The sequence below is a fragment of the Cervus elaphus genome, chromosome 24 (assembly GCF_910594005.1).
Source record: "Cervus elaphus chromosome 24, mCerEla1.1, whole genome shotgun sequence".
NCBI classification, from domain to species: domain Eukaryota; kingdom Metazoa; phylum Chordata; class Mammalia; order Artiodactyla; family Cervidae; genus Cervus; species Cervus elaphus.
The window spans coordinates 51,419,635-51,433,588 of record NC_057838.1 but is presented as its reverse complement, the minus strand read 5'-3'; the positions used below and the strand labels follow the sequence as shown (position 1 = coordinate 51,433,588).

Here is a 13,954-nt window from a genome sequence, read left to right as displayed (position 1 = left end):
GGAGTAGTCAGCAAACAGGACTCAAGGGGAAATAGAGCAAACTTGTCCATTCCATTCTCGGGAAATCACGAGTAATGTCAGAGACCTAAGTAATTGAGTTTTCGATCACATTTTACACACCATTGAAAAGAAGGTGTTCAGCAGGGCAAGAGAAGTGTTCAAAAGAGGAATAAAACTTCAGAGGAAAGTAGAAAAAGATATTTAAAGAGTTTTGTTTTGGGATGCTGGGATAAGTAGAAGGAAATCACGGTCCCTTCACAATCCCTATGCCACAAAGAAATCTGGGCCTCGGAAACTGAAATGGTGACCTCCTTGCTTCTCATTTCCAACTCTCCCCCCACATACACACATATCCTTTGAGAGCTTGACAAGCAGCTAAAAGTGATTTCTTTTTACCAAATACAAGAGTAGTGAAGACTCCAGCAAAACAGCCCATTTTTTAAATAATTGAGAACTTTTAACCTTATCTAATCTGCTGCAAAATGTTCAGCTTTCAATACATGATAGAAGAAAGTAGTGACTGGTATTTTAACTGTAAACTTATAATCATGCCCCATTTGTTCCAAATTTAACTCCCTCATGTGTAAAGTACCCTATCACTTAGTTCTGTGACTAAAAGCAACAGAAACCAAATGACTAATGTAAGAAGGATTACAGGAAGGAAATTTGAGGCTCAGCAAATCCATGAAAGACTGGAAAATAAGGGTGGGAGATCATCAATGACCAAGACAGAAGTGGAAGCTAGGAAATGGGAATGGCTACAGTGGTCTCATGGGAGGTACTGTCAGGGCAGAATGCCCCCTGGGATAAAGGAGAATCCTCTAGCTCAAGATTCAACTTCCAGAGAGGAAGCACCCATTTACCCAAGCTTCTGGTCATGCACCTATCCTGAGGCTGAATGTACAGCCCTGAGTAAGGTCTCTGAGTACAGTTCCAATTAGTATAATTATGTCAAAAGAAAATAAAATGCAGTTAAAAGGAGGGAACAAATACATGGAGAAACAAAAAGGGGGAGGAGCAAAGTCCTCTAAACTTACCAAGGCTTTCTTCAGAAATGCCTCCATGTAACTAGCAAAAGATCACTCGCTTCTTAAGATTATATTAGTTAGTAGTTGCCCACACACAGCCAAAGACAGTGTTTACCCTCATGTCTACAAAACTTCAACTTTTTACTTACAGAGGCCTCACTTGTCTTATTAACCAAAATTTATCTTTTCACTCCACTCCTAAAGCCAAAGCAGAATTCACCCTTCTCTAGTAACAACATGATAGTTTTCAAAACGTTATCATGACACTTCCAAAGAGAATAGACACCTCAAAACACCTAAAGGATAAATTCATAAGGATGCAAATGATGATGATGATGACAGTAATATTCACAAGAGCAGCAGCAGCTAATAGCTCTTGAGTACTTATCATGGGCCAGGACCTGTCCCAAGCCCTCAACACATAATAATTCATTTCATCTCCACAACAGCTTTAGGAGTAAAATAGTATTATTATCCCCATTTCAAAAACTAGGAAACTGAGACACAGAGCAGGTGAATAACTTCCACATGGTCCAATAACTCATGAAAGTCAAACCAGAACTAAATCTATGCCTGACTCCAGAATAGCAGAATAACAAAAGGTTTTCATTGAGAAGAGAGGAAATAAAACTATACCATTGTGAAAACATTTTCCAGGAAGAAAGAGAGCACCATAACTGTACCTAAAGGTCACAAGGTTCTGAAGGCTGCCACAGCATCACTAACTTCAACAATTTATGAGAATTTATTTCTAAAAGCTATCAAATACGGTTTTTTTCCAAGATGTGGCTCAATGGTCCAGAGATATGTAAGTTACATGGCCAAAAATAAGAATCATCTATATCTTAAGATAGTTTTTTCTTCACTGGTGGCCAACCATTACAGAAAAATCCCAAGCCAACCAGCTGTCATGCATTTGGGTTTAGTCATCTCAAAGCAAACAAACCCTGAAAACAGTATTTTTATAGCTCACGTTTTGATTATTCAAAAGGGATTTTCTCCAATTTCCCTGTAAAATTGCCCTCAAAATAAACATTTAAAAATCAGCTTCAGAAGTAGATTTGTCACAAAGTTAGGAATAACTTAAAGTATAAGATAAATCAAAATGGCTTTTCCAGCTTGAACTAAAGTGGTCACGGTCATGATTGCTGTAATAAAAATGACAGGAAAAAACCTATAATTGTCAAAAACATAATTGATGATGAAAACAAATGTAAAATTATGGCATATTTCACCCTGGCCACCAAAGACTCTTGATGAAACTGCAGCCCTATAATTCCCCAGAATGAATTCTTTAAATTAAAATACTTCATGCAGAACAGAAATTAAACAATGAATCAAAGAACAATGCTGTACAGAAGTACGCTTATAAATATACCTAGGAAAGAGGAAACAATTACATTTTTCCATGTAAAAACCAACTCAATTGTAATGTTTCACAGGAGGCTGAGTAGGTACTTTCTCCATTGCTTTGAATGTGCAAGTTCATTTCCTGTAACTCACTTAGTGTCCACAGTGACTGTGAGGAATGAAATTAGCTACACCAAACTGGCTGGCTTTCTCCTTTCGACAAAACTAGCTCCTCTACACAACGGCACATCTGACTTTCATGATAAATCTCATGCAACCCAATTGAAATGCCACTTTGCATTTTATCTTAAATGCTTTATTCGGCCAGCTGGTTTCACTTAACTATTGACCAGAAGTGGTATGAGTGCATTCTTTTTCCATCTAGCATTAATCTTAGTAAACTTAGCGCCATTGGAATGTCTTAACTGCTGAGAAGAAAGCAAAAGTCAGCAAGCACACAATTGCATTTGGCTACCCTCAGCACATCATTTTATTTCCTCCTGCTCCCTTCTAACTATTGCTCAGCACTTTTGCCTGTGAGGGAGGACAAGCAGGTGGTTAAGGAAGTTGTCCTGTCAGCTATATCTTTAATCCAAGTGTTTAAATCTCTGAATAAAAGAAAAATCAATGTTGTAAAGGCAATGTTTGTCAAGGCCATGTAATAAATACACTTACCTTTACAGACTGTTCTCAATGGATTTCCCTTCTTTGCTGAGCTTCAAAGCTACAAAGAGATAAAAACGAAAGCACTGAGTTATCAGCGAGTAAAACAGCAAACGTTCTCTCTCCATGTCTCCAAGCAGAATTTCCATATGCCACTATACGTGATGCTAGCCAAATAAACCACTGATAATATTCGTGCCTCATACCTCCTGCACAAAAGGCCAATGAGAGACACAGTTGTAAACTGAAAACAGCACACACATCTACCCAGGATTGACTCACACAAACCTGGCCAGATCTACAGTCTAATTTTTTGGGGTGTGAACTCCTTAGCAGAAGGGAGTGAACTTCTCAACAGAAGCCTTATAAAGTGAAGAGATGAAAATTAAATCAAACATTATGCAGCACACTTGATCTGACCAAGCATTTTGTATTATTTAGCACCATCTTTCCTGCACACTCAATTTCCATTTCCCTGGAAGTTTTACTTGGAATAGCCCCTTCCATTTATATGAGGTGTATGTGTAAGTCGCTCAGTCATGTCTGGCTTTTTGCAACTCCACGGACTGTAGCCCACCAGGCTCCAGTGTCCATGGGGTTTTTCCTGCAAGAACACTGGAGTGGGTAGCCATTTCCTCCTCCAAGGAATCTTCCCTACCCAAGGATCAAACCTCTATCTCCTGCGTCTCCGGCATTGCATGCAGATTCTTTTTTTTTTTTTTGTATGCAGATTCTTTATCACTGAACCATACAAGGTGCATGGCCCTTCCAAAACAGACCTCACCATTTGCCTCTATGAGTATATGTGTGCAAGCTTACACATACAATCCTCCTTTCTCAAGATAGAGTGTAGCCTTCTCTCAGTAGAGAGAAACTCACAAAACAGAGTAAGCTACATTTGGCATTTTCAAATCAAATCTAGACATGTTAAATTAAGCTGCCTGTGACCAAAACAATGCACTAACTGCACACAAGTCAATATGATAGGAAAAGTGGTAAAAAGTTGCTAAACAGTAGTAAGAATTTAAGGTTTCAAGGGGCTGATTCTATAATGGTTCACCATTACTTATATGTTGATTCCATAATTAAAAATAAATGGTGGAGCTTCCCTGGTGGGGCGATTGTTAAGAATATGCCTTGCAATATCAAATACCGGTTTGATCCCTGGTCTGGGAAGATCCCACATGCTGCAGAGCAACTAAGCCCATGCAACACGACCACTGAGCCAGCCTTCAAGAGCCTGTGAGCCACAACTACAGAGTCCATGTGCTGCAACTACTGAAACCTGAGCAGCTACAGCCTGTGCTTTGCAACAAGAGAAGCCACCACAATGAGAAGCTTACCCATGACAAAGAGTAGCCCCTGCTTACTGCAACCAGAGAAAGCCCACATGCAGCAGCAAAGACCCACCAGAGCCAAAAATAAATAGATTTTTTAAATTACAAATAAATAAATAAGTAAATGGTGACCTAGTTGCTAAGATTCTGAGCTCCCAGTGCAGGGGGCACAGGTTCCACCCCTGGTCAGGGAAGTAGATCCCACATGCCACAGTTAAGAGTTTGCATGCTGCAACTAAAGATTCCACATGCTGTAACTAAGACCCAGTGTAGCCAACTAAATAAATACTTTTTTAAAAGAGAGATCACTCTGTATTAAAAAAAAATAGAATATGTCTATTTCTCTCATTTGTGTCTAAGTCTCTCAAGGTGTAGCAACTGGGAAGAGTCAACAACTCCATGGTTTTCTCATGTTTCTTTTTTTTTTTCCTTCAGTGTCCTAAGTAACTGCTTCAGGCCCTACTGGGCTATTTTTCTTCACAGCCCCCATCAAACCATAGAACCCATCATTGCAGATGCATGACCATCAAAGAACAAGGCCAGACTTGGGGACTACGATGTAAACTTTAGACTGTTAATGCAGGAGATAAGATGCCTCTATAGAATAACATCAAAATTTCTCCTTCCACATACAGATGGTCAACAAACACATGAAAAGATGCTCAATACTGCTCACTATTAGAGAAATGCAACTCAAAACTACAATGATGTATAACCTCACACCAGTCAGAAAGGCAATCATTTAAAAAAATCTACAAACAATAAATACTGGGAGGATTTGGAGAAAAGGGAAGTATTTTGCGCTGTTGGGGGAATGTAAATTGATAACAGTCATTATAGAAAACAGTATGGGGATTTCTTAAAATACTAAGAATAGAATTACCATATGCCCCAACAATCCCACTACAGGGTATGTACCCTGAGAAAACCACAATTGAAAGAGACACATGTACCCCAATATTCATTGCACAGTACTTTTTATAATAGCTAGGACAAGGAAGGAACCTAGATGTTCATCGAGAGATGAATGGATAAAGGAGCTGTGGTACACATATACAATGGAATATTCCTCGGCCATAAAAAAGAAGGCATTTCAGTCAGTTCTAATGAGGTGGATGAACCTAGAGACTATTACACAGAGTGAAATAAGTCTTCACTTAGACTTGTGGACATGGGGAGAGGGGAGGAGAGGGTGAGATGTATGGAGAGAGTAACATGGAAACTTACATTATCATATGTAAAATAGATAGCCAGTGGGAATTTGCTATATGACTCAGAAAACTCAAACCGGGGCTCTGTGACAACCTAGAGGGGTGGGAAAGGGAGGCAAGAAGCAGGGAGGTACAAGTGGGAGGGGACATTTGTATACCTATGGCTGATTAATGTTGATGTATGGCAGAAACCAACACAATGTTATAAACCAATTATCCTTTAATTAAAAATATTTTTTAAAAAACTATAGGAAAAAATTGTGGTACATATATACAACAGAATATTACTCAATTGTAAAAAGAATGCATTTGAGTCAGCCCTAATGAGGTGGATTAACCTACAGCCTATTGTACACAGTGAAGTAAGTCAGAAAGAGAGACAAATATTGTATATTAACGCATGTGTATGGAATCTAGAAAGATGGTACTAATAAGCCTATTTGCAGGGCAGTAATGAAGAGGCAGACACAGAGAAGAGACTTGGACACAGTAGGGGAAGGACAGGATGAGATGACTAAAAAGAGTAGCATGGAAATACATACATTGCCATATGTAAAACAGATAGCCAGTGGGAATTTGCTCTGTGACACAGGGAGTTCAACCCAGTGCTCTGTTACAATGCTGAGGGGTGGGATGGGGTAGGAGATGGGAGGGAGGTTCAAGAAGGAGGAGACATATGCATATGTGTGGCTGAGTCATATTGATACTTGATAGAAACCAGCACAAAATTGTAAAGCAATTATCCCTCCATAAAAAAAGTTTTTTTAATTTCTCCTTCCCCCTAGGCTATGTGGATTGAAATAGTGTTGAAAGAAACATAATTTGGGGAAGACTAGATAAAACAAAATACTACATTTTGTAAAACCTGAGAGATTTATGGTCTAACAGCACAGAGATTAAGCAGTATCCCTTTCTATTCCAACCACATAGAAATGCTTAACAAAGTACAGTATAGCTTAAAAGTGAGAAGATCAATATAAAAAAAAAAAAAAAAGAGTGCAGATTTTCTAGAATGAAAGATATGAATCCTCTTGAAAAAAGCATACCAAAACCTCAACAAGCTAAATGAAAGCAAATCTACAGGTATATACAATAGAAGGAAACCACAGCACCAGAGATAGAAAGAAAGCCTTAAATTGAACCAGTGAGAACAACCTGCCTCCCAGTTTCTGAGAAACTAGGCTCCACTTGCTTGAATACCTTGTCTTGAATAAAATAATCATGAATGGCAAAAAAAAAAAAAAATGCAAGGCAGCAGTGAAATAACGTGTCCTAAGTTCCAAAAGGAAAAAAGTTCAGGGAAAACTCTATAGCCATGCTAAACCGATTATCATTCAAGAATGACAGCTAGGTTATTTTTCAAAAAAAAAAAAAAGCTGTTTTCTGCTCACAGTAGTTTACTTTTGCTGAGAAGAATACTAAAAGGTATCCTTGAATAAGAAGGAACTGATCTCAGAAGGAAGGAAAGAGGAACAAAAAGCAATGCTCACCAAATTATATTAGCATGTATGGTGGTAAATCTAGTAAATTCAATAACAAATAATGGATATTGGATAATAATTAATAAGGACTGGTTGTAAAAAAAAAAAAACCTATAATAACAACCAATTTTAAGGGTTTTCAAATAAGATGAAATAAATAAAGAATCCTCCTGCAGTGCAGGAGCCGCAGGAGATGCGGGTTCAATCACTGGGTCGGGAAGATCCCCTGGAGGAGGGCATGGCAACACACTCCAGTATTCTTGCCTGGAGAATCCCATGGACTGAGGAGCCTGGAGGGCTGCAGTCCATAGCGTCACAAAGAGTCGGACATTTCTGAAGTGACTGAGCATGCACAAGTGGTTGGCTAGAATTATACAGAACAAAGGAGCGGAGGATGAATTGTTTAGGAGGAAGAGATTCTGCTTCAGTTGCTAAAGATATGCATTAAAGCTACTGATGAACTTGTTAAGGAATATTGGCATTTCTTTCTCTGTGTACACAACCAAAGACATCCTTTCATATATGCTCAAAGAGAAATGTTTAGATCATCAATGTTAGGATGCCAAGAAACACTAAAGACAATGGAAACATCTATCAACAATACAGTGAACAAAAACATATTTACATTTGTACAGATTCTTACAATGGAATATTATACAGCTTCAAGAAATCAATGAACCAGTTACACACATCAACATGTATGCCTCTCAAAATTATGGTATAAAATGAAAGAAACATGTCACAGAAGACTATATATGTTATTCCACATATAAAATGTTCAAAAAGGCAAAAATAATGCTATCTTGTTTTGAAATACAACATGGAAGTGGCAAAAACTACGAAGAAAAAGCAAGAGAATGAATGATGTATACAGAATTCAGGCTATATTTATCTTGAGAGCAAGGGAAGAGTTTGTAAGGAAGGAATTCTCTAAAAGGATTCTGGAATGTGATAATGCTCTTCTTCTTGGCTTGGGGAGTGGTATCTGGATGTTCAGCTTATTATTGTCTTTAGACTGCAGATATACATTTTCAAAAATTATTTTATATGCATATTATATTTCACAGTTTTAAAACAATAAGAGTAATCATCAAAAGAACAGAAACATCCAAACCAGTGAAGGGAACAATCTAAAGAATAGAAAACACAACCAATTCTCTTTTTTCAGCAAATTGGAATGGGATGGAGAAAGAAGCAAAGGAAAACACAGTAAACAGAAAACACAAATGTCAGGACCAGTCCAACAATGAATGGGCCTGTAAAATAAGTTTAAACATGTCAGTAATCAGAATAAGCAGATTAAATGCATCTATTAAAATAATTTCTTTTCAAAATGAATGTTTAAAAACCTTGCTGTCTGATGTTTGTAAGAAACACATCTAAAACAGAGATTTTGAAAAGTATAGAAAACTATACACCAAGCAAATAGGAACTGAAAGTTGGTAGAAATGAGTTAATATTCAGCAAAGTACAAGTTAGCAATAATAGAATAGGTATTTCCATTGGCTATGTATTGATTCAGTGCAAACGACTTAAAATGACTTCATAATAATCATTTAATATCTATTATGGTTTCTAGGGAACAAAAATTCTGATGGAGTGACATGAGCTGATTTTTTTTTATGCTACAATGCCTGAGGCCTCAGGGGGAAGGCTTGAAAACTGGGGCATGGAATCATCTGAAGGTTCATTCCCTCAAGCGTCAGCCAGGTGCTGAGGGTTAGCTGAGGCCGTAGCTGGGGCTGTCAGCGGAATACTTCCGGTGGCCTCTACTTGTGGCGTGAGTCTCATCACAAAATGGTGGCTGGGTTGAAGCTGTTACCGTCATGGCAGTGTCCAGTTGCTGCGGCCTCCATGGTCCGCGACTGTCATTAAGTCACAGGGGAAAGTGGGGATGGGGGAAGAGATTCAGTAGTGCTTCAAGGCCTGGGCGCTTCCAAAGCCGCCACTGCTTCCAGTGGGCGGCTGTGACGAGAGCTCTGGCGTTCTGCGAGACACAGCCCTGGGCCTGTCCCTGGGCCCCTCAGCTCACCTGCAGGCAAGGTCAGGTTCTGGAAGGCCTCGGGGAGAAGGCAGAGACCCGTCGCCCACCACACTCTCTGTCGCGAGGACCACCGTAAAGCTAACTGAACAAGAACTCTGCCACGCTAACGCTCTCCCGCTAACGGTCACACAGAGGAGTCTCGTGCAAACTGTCTCGCGATATCGTCTCGAGCCAAAAGTCCCATGCTAACAGCCTCTCACCCTCACAGCTTCGCGCCAGCTCTACCCTTTTTACAATGTGAAGGTCACTGAGGAACTGAAATGAGAACTGTTTTGTGATCTGAGACGGAATTCAGTTTGGAATCGGTTAAGAAATAAGTGTAAATCATTAAAATGAAGACAGTAAGGACAGTATTAGGCACGTTCAGATGTGAAGGGGAGGAAACAAAGTAGCAAGTAGAGGAGGACAAAGGACTCAAAGAGGGTTTCTTCGCACTGTCTGTAAACTGTACCGGCTAAGCAGGTGTCAAGGTGATGAGAAGATGCAGTTGAGATCAAGAGGCTGAAAGCAGAAGAGTTAAGAAAGAACAGCTGATACAGAAGGCTCCTTCCCTGAAAGGTAAAGGGCCAGGAGGCGGGACTGGTCTTAAAACAGAGCTTTGTTCTCACCTTAATCATATAATGCCTCTCTGTAGGCATGCATGCTTTCTTTTCTTTTTTTTTTTTTTTTTTGTTTTTTATTTGACTGCATTAGTTGTGGCATGAGAAATCTTAGTTGCGGCATATGGGATCTAGTTCCTTGACCAGGGTTGGAACCTGGGCCCCCTGCATTGGGAGCAAGGAGTCTTAGCCATCAGACAACCAGGGAAGTCTCTATTGTCTTAAATTATTACTTTCTCCTGTATTTATGTTTTATGATCTTAATTAATGTCTAAACTCTTTAAAATCTATGACTTTTATTGTTCAAGCCAACCTCACCCTGCCTACCTAATTTGAGCCCCAGATTCTATACTGGCACTAGTCAGTCAGCCAATACTTGTTGAATAAACAAGTACAGTTGACCCTTGAACAAGTGTTTGAACTGCACTGGTCCATTTATACATGGAATTTTTTTTCAATAAGTATGTACTACAGTAATACATGATCCGTGGTTATTGAATCCACAGAATCCCAGATATGGACACATTCACAGAAGGCCAACAATAGTTATACACAAATATATACCACTCAGTCTCCCTAACCCCTCCTTGTTCAAAAGTCAACTGCACAAGTGGACCCCACAGTCTTTGTATATATCTCTGATACTCAAACATTTGTCCGTATACCTGTGCTAGATATCTGAAGTAGAACAGGTCAAGATCAGAAACCTCTTGCTCTAGTGCCCAAAGTACTTATCCCTGGACAAAAGTCAAGCATATCTGCTCAAATTTGCCTCTCTTTCCCATGCTTGTCCTGACCCCAAAATTCAAGGACCTAAACTTCTAATGGCCATGAGAACATTTTCACCTGCAGCTACAATGCCTTCTCCCATTTACACCTTCTCCCACTCCCCTATGTAACTTATCACCATTTTGTTCTAGAGCAAGTGGACTCTGTAACCTTTATGTGACCTCCTGCAAGACACAGACTAGATTTAAATGAATCCAAAGAAGTTTAGGGTTTGGCTGCTCCTGAAAGACATGATCATGGAGGCAGAGAGGCATAGGCCAATAACACAATTGATTTATCTTAGTGGCTTTTCAGAGGATAGCGGCCCAGAAAATCTTTATCACTCCCAAGTCCCCTCACTCCATTATCTAGCCCCCAGCCCCCTTTAAAACTGTCTGAATTTAAAGAAACATTTTTCTCAAAAATTTTTTTTTTTAAAGTCTTTTGTTTATCATTTGTCTTCCCACAATTAAAACCTATCTCTGGGAACCATCAGTTGCACCTTCTGTAAGGCAGCATTGCCTGGAATGGAGCAATCTGCCTTCACTGTTGCATTCTGCAGTCCTCACCTGACTCGACTGCCACATTAAGCAATTGGTTATTGCCCTTTAAGTCTTTTAACAACTATGTACATACCTAAGAAAGAAGTCTGTTCACCCAGGAATGAGGAGACAAGAATGAATGAAGACAATGAATAAATTCAGCCCTGTTTTCCCTTCTTATGTCCAGTGAGCTATTACTGCAGACAAATTATTGCAACATTCTTTCAAATGACAGTCAGTTTTCAACTAAGAGGAGATTCTTGAATCATTTTCTACATACTGGTGAAAACCAGGCAGTTGGAAAACATAGCCTTGGTTAAACTACCTGATGATAAATGATTATTTTAAACACATTGAATTATTTGAGAATCTGCATACTGATTTAGTTCAGTGGTAGCTCAGTCGGTAAAGAATCTGCCTGCAATGCAGGAATCTGCCTGCAATGCAGGAGACCCGGGTTCGATTCCTGGGTCCGGAATATCCCCTGGAGAAGGAAATAGCAACCCACTCCAATATTCTTGCCTGGAAAATCCCATGGACAGAGGAGCCTGATGGGCTACAGTCCATGGGGTCGCAAGAGTCGGACACAACTTATCAACTGAATCACCATCTCATCATCACAATACTGATTTAACCCTCACAAGAAACAGCAGAAAAGATCCCCAAAACCTGACACTTCTCAGATATATTCTCCAAAGTTTTATTTCAATGTATATGTGTTTCTTATATTTTCAGAATTTGTGAAACTGATATATTTAGAGTTGAGAGGGAGAGATCAGAACATTCCTTAGTTTTGGGGTTTTTTTAAAAATATTCGTACGGGATGGGGAACACATGTAAATCCATGGCTGATTCATGTCAATGTATGGCAAAAAACACTACAATATTGTAAAGTAATTAGCCTCCAACTAACAAAAATAAATGGAAAAAATAAATTTAAAAAATATATATATTTGTAGTTATTTATTTAATTATGTTGGGTCTTGCAGCACTTGGGATCTTTTCAATTAATTATGGCTGCTCTGGGTCTTTGTTGCTTCTCATAGGCTTTCTGTAGTTGCGGCAAGTGGGGGCTACTTTCTAATTGCAGTGTGCATCATTGTGACTTCTCTCATTGTGGCTTGCAGGCTCTACAGCACAAGCTCAGTAATTGTGGTGTGTGGGCTTAGTTGTCTGAAGGCATGTGGGATCTTCCCAGATCAGGGATCGAACATGTGTCCCCTGCACTTGCAGGCAGATTCTTACCTCTGGACCACCAGGGAAGTCCAGCACTTGGGGTCTTTAGTTGTGGCATGCAAACACAGTTGTGGCATGTGCGGAATCTTCCTTCTTTGTCTGTGACATGTGGGAGCATGCGGCATCTTTAGTTATGGCCTGCGGACTCTTAGCTGTGCACAGGTTCTAGATCCCTGACCAGGGATGGATCCCGGGCTCCCTGCAATGGGAGTGTGGAGTCTTAACCTATGGACCACCAGGGAAGTCCCTATTCCTTAGTTTTGTCATTAACATGGATAATTGTCAATAACTATTGTTATTGTCATGGATAACAATACTGTCAAAATGTACATGAAAGTTTTTCCATTAGACTCTAAGTTCAACAAAGGTACCAACCACATCTTTCTTTTCTTTTTTGTCAGTGCCTCATTTTTATCTTAAACAAAAGCACTGAATGTCTGTATAGTAACCTTTCATCTGCAGCTGATACAGCCACACCTTTCATGTTCCTTGTTGAATCCACATCCTCCAGGACAGTGTCAAGCACGTAACACTTAAGGAAGTTTGCTTAAAGAAATTATGTCTGTGTTATTATTAAAATTGAAAACTGATTAAAAATTCTTTAGTTTAGTTTTTTATTTTTGTTCCCTTTTTTCATTTTCTTAATTTGTACTCTAGGCTTTTTTAAGATGAAAAGTATCTCTGTACAGAAGTCTATACTTCAATGGCCTGAGACACACACAAACATGTACACACACAAAATATAACACAACTCGTCTTCACTACACTTGTTCAATGCTGTAACATTTGCTAGGCATTGGAAAAATAAATTTGCCAAGTAGCACGAGCCCTGGAAAATCACTAGGTGACATCTGGGGAGCAGAATACCAATCAACCAATAATTAGCATCTTAACATTCAGAGAGTTCGAGACAAATCAAATTCCATGAGATCTCGGGGAGCATGACCCTGGCCAGGTTGGCGCCCTGGCTATGGGTAGTCACTGGATTTGTCTGACCACAAGACAGGGCTGGAGGTACCATGGCTAGTCTAATCCTAGGAGGAGACACTCTGACAATGTGACATTTGCACAGGGATGCCCTAATGTGGCCTCAGTATGTTTTCTTAGAATGAGATGACATTTCAAGTCAAATAGCTCTGCTCCCAATAGCACAAACCCTTCCTGAACTCTAAGAACCTGAATTGGAGAAAAAGAGGTTCATCTCAGAGAGAAACTAAGGTTGTACAGACGCAACGTTAAAATAATCAACTTTTAAGTAAGGTTAAACCAGACATTCAGTGTTTAGCCTCATTCATTATTATTCCATTTCATAGACCTAAGATTACCTTAGTCTAAAAAACAGTTCTCATTTGAACAAAACCCTATTCCTGAAGTATCCATATGGGATACTTTTCAATGAACACAGAATCTCATTACAAAATCATGCTATCAAGAGGTGTGGGGAGTGAGTGTCAGTGCACCCTGTCTCCGCCAGACCCCTGCTGCCTGCAACTGCTGTCCACATGCAGGTCCATCCAAGAATGTAGGGTCACTGCTGCTCCGACTGCCCCCTGCCTATCTAAGGTCACCTTTCCTACACGGCTAATTCATTCCAAAGGAAGAAACAGAGAGGATGGAGAACACCAATTTCCAACTGGTTTTTGCAGCTATCTACGTGACTTGGGGAACTCATCCTTTAAGAGCAATCCAGAATGG

At 39.6% G+C, this 13,954-nt stretch overlaps 1 protein-coding gene across 10 annotated transcripts in view; it reads right to left on the bottom strand.

Annotated features, from left to right (window-relative positions):
* FHIT (fragile histidine triad diadenosine triphosphatase) overlaps window positions 1-13,954 on the bottom strand; it is a 1,484,422-nt gene that overhangs the window by 1,446,152 nt on the left and 24,316 nt on the right. For 8 of the 10 annotated variants that reach the window (XM_043886316.1, XM_043886317.1, XM_043886315.1 and 5 more), the window contains exon 2: window positions 3,054-3,102. The gene's annotated coding sequence lies outside the window, so the exon portion shown is untranslated. Of the gene's footprint in view, window positions 1-3,053; window positions 3,103-9,102; window positions 9,206-13,954 lie in introns of those variants that run through there. The other 2 variants (XM_043886325.1, XM_043886324.1) reach the window with 1 other exon arrangement.